The sequence below is a fragment of the Manacus candei genome, unplaced genomic scaffold (assembly GCF_025592945.1).
Source record: "Manacus candei isolate 608988 ecotype Guabito, Panama unplaced genomic scaffold, ASM2559294v1 h1tg000067l, whole genome shotgun sequence".
Lineage (NCBI taxonomy): Eukaryota > Metazoa > Chordata > Aves > Passeriformes > Pipridae > Manacus > Manacus candei.
The window spans coordinates 6198739-6205789 of NW_026138115.1; positions in this window are offsets into that span (position 1 = coordinate 6198739).

Consider the following 7051-nt stretch of genomic DNA (forward strand, 5'->3'; position numbering starts at 1 on the left):
GAAACAAATCTCTCTTAGGAAGGAGTCTGTGTTTTTGGAAGTTAGAACACAATCTCCTATGAGACTCCTGTACTTTAAAGAACAGAATTAGCCCTTCCTTAATTTCTGTATCAAAGAACTTTGACATATGGATCAGCATTTTCAAATGGATTCAGTTCTCTGTTGGGTTTAATTTAAGTTCTAACATGATCAATAATAACTCAGTAACAACTCCTGTGTGCTACTGCATCTACAGTCACAACAGTTTTAGATGCTGAAGTCATGGTCCACATGATTATCTGATATTATGTCTTTAATGGAAGTTAAATCTGAGTGGTGGTAACAGACGATGTGCCCACTTGAATCCTCTCTCAGTCTAAAAGAGAATGAGTTAGATTAAACTATGTTCAAGATTATTCGTTATTAAAGTTACTTTGCCTTTAAAATGGACAAAATAAACTCATACAATCTAGCACAGCAGTTCAGTTCCAGAATTTTTTTCTTCATGCAATCTTAGTTTTACTAAAGTCTGTTAGGACTTAACAAAAAATATCTCTGTATTAAATTCTTTTTGACTTCCAAGGGATGAGGATTTCACTCCAACATTTTACAGAGTAAGAATCTGACAGACATATTATCTTCCCTTTTTTTTCCAGTCCAAAATAAGCTAACTGCCTTTTTTCGTACTTCCTGTTTGGAACTGCTCCAGAAACTGAAGCTTGAATGCAGACTGTGATTTATAGTTCTTACCACAAATAAGACAACACATACCCAAAACTATGCCTTTTACCCCTTCAGATCAGTAAAGCTTGAATGACAACCTCATCTACCAGGCCTGTAGAAATATCAGAAAGGCCTTATCTCTTATAAATAGAGGGTCTGTTTTATACTCTGCCTAGGGGGAGATTTTGCCCTTCTATTTTTAGGTGCCAGGGGACTAAATGAAATAAAATCCAGGGTCGAGTTCTGACAGAAAAAAATTTACTCAGAATCTTGCAAATTTTCATTGTACCTACTTCACAAAGCAGTGAGCAAGCAACAGAGAATTGTCTCCCATGCCCATTTCTAAAGAGTCTTACAAAGAAACCATTTTCCATTAAGTCATTAGAAGACTTAAAAAGAGACAGCTGAAGGTGCACTTGGTGCTCACATCCCATCTGGTCTCTGTCTCCACAGACAATGGTGCCAATGTGGTTTACTGCAAGTAGGTTATAAAAGAGTTGAGTTCTCAATATTCAGATGAGACCTAAAACTAAAGATTGGGATATTTACAATCATTTTAAAAGTAATGACCCTCAGGTATCTGTAAAAGGACATTAATGTAGGAAAAAAATAATGAAAATTCCTCTTGTTATTACATACATGCTGTAGAAGCTGTAAATCTTATTAAAATTATTCTTTTCCACACATCTTTAAACTACAAAATGGCAAAGGACAATTTGAGGGTAGTAGAACAATCAGTTTAGTTTCTATTAGTTTGAGCAGGTCAGCAAACAAAACAGATTTGTAAGCACTTGGGGAAAACTTATGATGAATATGGGCCAACCTTGACCATAAAGCACAAACAGTAACAAGTCAATCTCATTTCTATGATATGAAGCTGTAGAAGTCATACAGTCTGTTTTCTGTGAAGCTTTTGTCTCATATGGCATTTTCGTGAATAAATTAGTGATATATAACAGAACCTTGTACAGGAGAAAAACTAGTTCCATGTTGGGTCATCAATAACTGAAGGACAGGATGCCATCCAGAGGAACCTGGGCAAGCTCAAGAAGTGGGCCCATAGAAACATCATGAGATTTCACAAGTGCAAGGTACTGCACCTGGGTTGGGGCAATCCCCAGCATCAATACAGGCTGGGAGATGAACAGATCAAGGTGAGAAGGGCTTGGGGTTGCTGGTGGATGAGAGGTTGGACATGAGTTGGCAATGTGCACTTGCAGCCCAGAGAGCTAATTGTATCCTGGGCTGCACCAAAAGCAGGGTGGCCAGCAGGTCAAGGGAGGGGATTCTGGCCCTGTACTCTACTCTGGTGAGACTCCCACCTGAAGTGCTGCATTCCCAATGCAGGAAGGACATTGACCTCTTGGAGCAAGTCCAGAAGAAGCCAACAAGCTGATCAGAGAAATGGAGCACCTCTCTTATGAGGAAAGGTTGAGAGAATTGGGATTGTTCAGCCTGGAAAAGAGAAGGCTTCAGGGTGACCTAATTGTGGCCTTCCAGTACCTGAACTAAAATTACAGAGAAATTACAGGAAAGACAATTTACAAGAGCATGTAGTGACAGGACAAGGGGAAATGGCTTCAAGTTGAAACAGAGTAGGTTTAGATTCGATATTAGGAAAAAATTCTTTACTGTGAGGGTGGTGAGGCACTGGAACAGGTTGCCCAGAGAAGTTGTGGATGCCCCGTCCCTGGAAGTGTTCAAGGCCAGGTTGGATGGGGCTCTGAGCAACCTGATCTAGTTGAAGGTATCCCTGCCCACAGCAGAGGGGCTGGAACTAGATCTTCAAGCCCCCTTTCCAACCCAAACCATTCTACGATTTTACAAACTTACAAAGCTTAAAGAGGGGTGAAGTGGTACAGTGGGAATTTGCATGAATGCAGCAGTTTCATATCTGTATTTGTATTCATGACACACAGACAAGAATATAGTTTAGAAGGTTCAGAAGAACAGAGTTCAGAAACTTCTCGGAAATCACAGAACTTTTTTAACTTGAGCATCAAATTGAGTTTTTAGAATAAACAGATAAATAGCCTAGCCATGCAATATTAATTTCTGAGTCCTACACGGACTCAGAAATTAAATTTCTGAAAGGTAGTAAAAAATCTAATAATTTTGAAAGATGCTTCACAGAAATAAATACAAATAATTTAAAAAGGTGCCCTTAGGGACATACACAACTAAGGATCAGCATGTCTGACTTTCATGATGGAAAACAAAACATAAAAATAAATAGAATTAATAATGAATATAATGTCCATGGTAAGGTCAGTATAACTTCTAAAAACGAAATTTTGGGTCTCACAGAACCACCAGAAGTCTTTCAAGGACCACTTAACACATGGATAAGCATGAGAAGAGGATGCTATCACAAGCTGACAGGAATCAATTTTGCAATGCTGGGTTGTAAAATGGATGATGCCAAAGTTGGGCAACAGCTCTAAGAGAAAGATAACTGATTTCCTTAGCACTGGCTGCATCTCAATATTAAATGTTGGTTTTTTGTAATGCACTCCAAAAAAAAAAATTTCTTGGACAGAGTCATGAGGAAAGAAAAGAAGAAAAATAAAAGATCTTAGAAGCATGAACAACAATGATTGAAGGATCTGACCTTGCTTAGTCAAGACATGACAGAGGTTAGAAAAACTAGTAGTTCTAAAAATCAAAGAGGTCATGTAGAAACAAGTAATAAGTGTCATTTCATTCTCCATGTCCAGGGCTAATAGGATAAGTAATAAGGTATTTGTCAGCAATTGTTAGACAAGGCGTTGGAAAACTTTAACTAAACTCCAAATACAGTTCTTTGGGACATGGTATTTGTCACTAAATATAAAGCATTGGATGGACATCTACCTGGAATGTCATCAGGTAAAAGAAAGAGAAGGATTACAGGGCTTAGAATATCCTTCCCAGACTAATTTTCTGTGATTCAATAATTATATGCTCACTTTTTGAGTTCTGTTTCAGGAATTTTAATCTAAGTACCTAACCTCAATAGATTTACAATATTTGGTAATGACTTTAACTATAAAATTTCTAACAAAATATTGCTGTTTTTTCATGGGAAAACACTCCTCCAATGCTTGTTGGGAGTTACTACAGTATTCCTCAAAACTAGTTTAGGCAGCATTTATCCCAAGTCATCATTATTTCAAAGTGCTGAATAATGTCATGCCTAGTCTCAGCTAAGAGCTGGTAATGAATGACAGGCATTTTTTCCAACTATAACCCTGCATTAAGTATGTTTTTCAATTTGCAAGTTAGTATCATATTTAAGGCTTTTTAGTGGAGATGTTTTACATTGGAATGTACACATTTAGTAATCAAATGGGGAAGAGAGCACTTTACTACTAAAAGAATTCAAGAAATGTTAATAGGCAATTCTAGAACAGGTGACTTTTCATTTTCAAAGAATTAAAAAAAAGGGACTGTAATTTAATAGGAAGTATATCAAAAGTATCTCTAGATCCTCATAGGTAAAATAAAACTTTGGGTAGAGAAAATTATTTCATAAGGAAAGACACGTAATCCCAAGAAATTATGGGCTTGAAGAGTTCCTAGGAGAAAATTTACACTAACAAAAACAAAACAAACAGGTAAAGCTCAGTGTGTGAGCTTATTGTTCGTGAAGAAGCCCTTAAGAAGTAGTTATGCTCTAAGATGGAGATCCATCTTGAATGACAGTCTTCAACTAAATCTGGCAACAGACAGAAAAATCTGATGTTAGTACAATTCAGTAAAGTAGTGTTCATTTGTTACCTGTCCTTTACAAGTATCTATAACATTGTATATTTAAAGGTTTAAATACTTTTTTGCATTTTCCCATAATCTGGTTCAGACTGTGGACATTAAAATACATTCAGTTAGCAGAATGCTTTTTTAAATCAACAGATGTCGAGATCCTTAAAATTGGGGTTTTATCAAGCTCAAAGCTTCCCTAAATATTGATGCAAGAAATTCCAAAGGTAAAAGTCTATTCTTTAAGCTGCAAGGATAAGAGTCTATATCAGAAGATTGAGAAAGATGTGAACAGTACAACTAAACCTGAAGGTCCCAAAGGAATCGCTCAAGAGTGTTGCAGCCAAGGTATTTTCTGTTTCTACAGCCTGGTCGCTTGAATCTTAGTCTATTAAACAAGCAAGAACACTTGTTTTGAAGGTACTATCAAGGAGAGATGCTCACTTCACTGAACAGGTAAGAAAAAAACAGTAAGGTTCAATCAGTACATTTTTACCAGAGATTAAAAGGCAAGATAGCACAGGGAATTTGCAAAATAAAAAATCTTCTGCCTGACTGGGAAATGTTTTATCCAAGAGAATGGTCACAGTCAGAGCTGCAGCTGCACAAAGAGAAACAACTGGTTGCTTTGATGACAGCTAAGCAAGACATAATATGTCTATTGAGAACATAGATGTAGAATATAGGACTGTGAGGGAGAATAAAAAAACAGAACAGACGAAAGTTTTTATATCCAAGAATACATCATGAGGAATGGGAAGTGTTATTAAGACAATACAGTTGCAGGTATTGGCTGGGGAAAAGCAAAACTTTATCTTTGAGTGGGAGTAGTGTGGGGACTCACTAGTGGGAGTTACTGCTTCCTTGCAAGCACACATTGAAATTAAGTCTCTTCTTCCATGATAAACATTGAATGGCTAAAACCAGAGAAATTTTGGATGACAGCACAGATAGAACTGCAACTGCCAGCAAGCTAAGAGCATCCAAGCCAAGCATTCACTCACTAACAAAAATACTGGGAAGTCAGAGGAGTTATGGTGTGGAGATCAGCCCTTCAGATCATAGTGCAGCCTGTAGGAGGGGTGGGATGCACCATCACACACCACAGGAAGACTTTATGTGTCGGAAAAGAAAGTCTATGTAGAAGATCTTGTCTTAACATGCCATTGCAGGCATAAAATAAAAAAGAAATGGTTCATGGAAAAATGTTTCTATACAGAGAGATATCACAAAGACGAGGGGCTTCATCAGAGATAGATCTGCAGATTGTTAGACACACACTATACTTTTCAGGTATCACATTAGGATTCTCATTTAAAAAATTATTCTTCTTCATCCTACAAGGCATAGTGAAGTACGACTGCTGCAGCTTCTGTGACCAGACTTCAAAATCTGAAAAGAGTATTTTCTTCCAGAAAAGTCCCACTAAGTTACTCTCTCAGATGGTCCAGAAGCCATTTTGAATGCTCTTCATCATCATTGTGGGTGCCCTTATGGATCAGGCTAGATGGAGAAAAATACCCTGTCTCTAGTCCTGGCAAGACTACCTAATATCTTGAAGCAAGTTCTTTGCCCTTTCAGATAACAATGGAAAAAACAGTTTTCATGATCTTTTAAAGAATTACAGAATGATGATATTTGTCTCCTATTGTCCAGAAATAAATTATTTAATATGCATTTTCATCAAAATGCTTAAGGTTAAATTGAAATATATAAAACCGAAGAGATTGCAATGGTAGCATAGTATTACCTCATTTACTCCTGGCTACTACAAGATACTTCAGGAGTTTGTGTGGTTCATCAGTTTATACACCTGTACAGAGAGATAAAACATAAATCTTCAGATCTCAATGGATATGTTTTTGTGAAGCAGATTGAAGGAGGAACTTCATATATTCAGAGTGTTATGTGATGATGTAAAATCCACATTACATTTGACACAACAATAAATGATCAAAGGCCAAAGGGCCTAGAAGATGTGGTACAGCCAGAATAGTTTCAAGAGTTCTTTTGAAGTGGAGGACTTGGTGCTACCCTTAATCCTTGAAAACTGCTTTAAGATGCAAAATTCTTGGGAGGGAAGCCTTTAAGGAAATGGACAGGCTAATGAATCTACTTACAATGACAGGAAATTACACAGTCAGGCTGTACTACAAACTGTGCACAATAATAGTTTGAAAGTCTGTTACAGATGTAAAGAGGTTATAAACATGGTTTATAGGAAAGAGGAGGTATTCAAAACCCTTCTTCTGTCAGATATACTCACCAGCAATGAAAGGAAACTCATTCAAGAATATCATCCTGCTCTGGGAGGTGTTTCTTTCTAAAAAGCCACATTTTGCAAATTCAATAGAAAAATGTTTCTGATAAAATTGAAGGCTATGATAAAGAACCTATCAGACAAAGTTGCAGCCAGTGGTATGAAGTCAGGGAGTTTTGGGCACTGGAAACAAGGACTGGGGAAAATTAAGTAGCCCTTGAGACACAGTAAGGACATTTTGAAAATGCATTTTCCATATGACTTGGCAACAGTTTAGCACAATGACAATTTCTCACTTACTTCCTTTTTTGAAGGTGCTTCAAGTGAAACTTGCTGGTAACTTTGAACTGA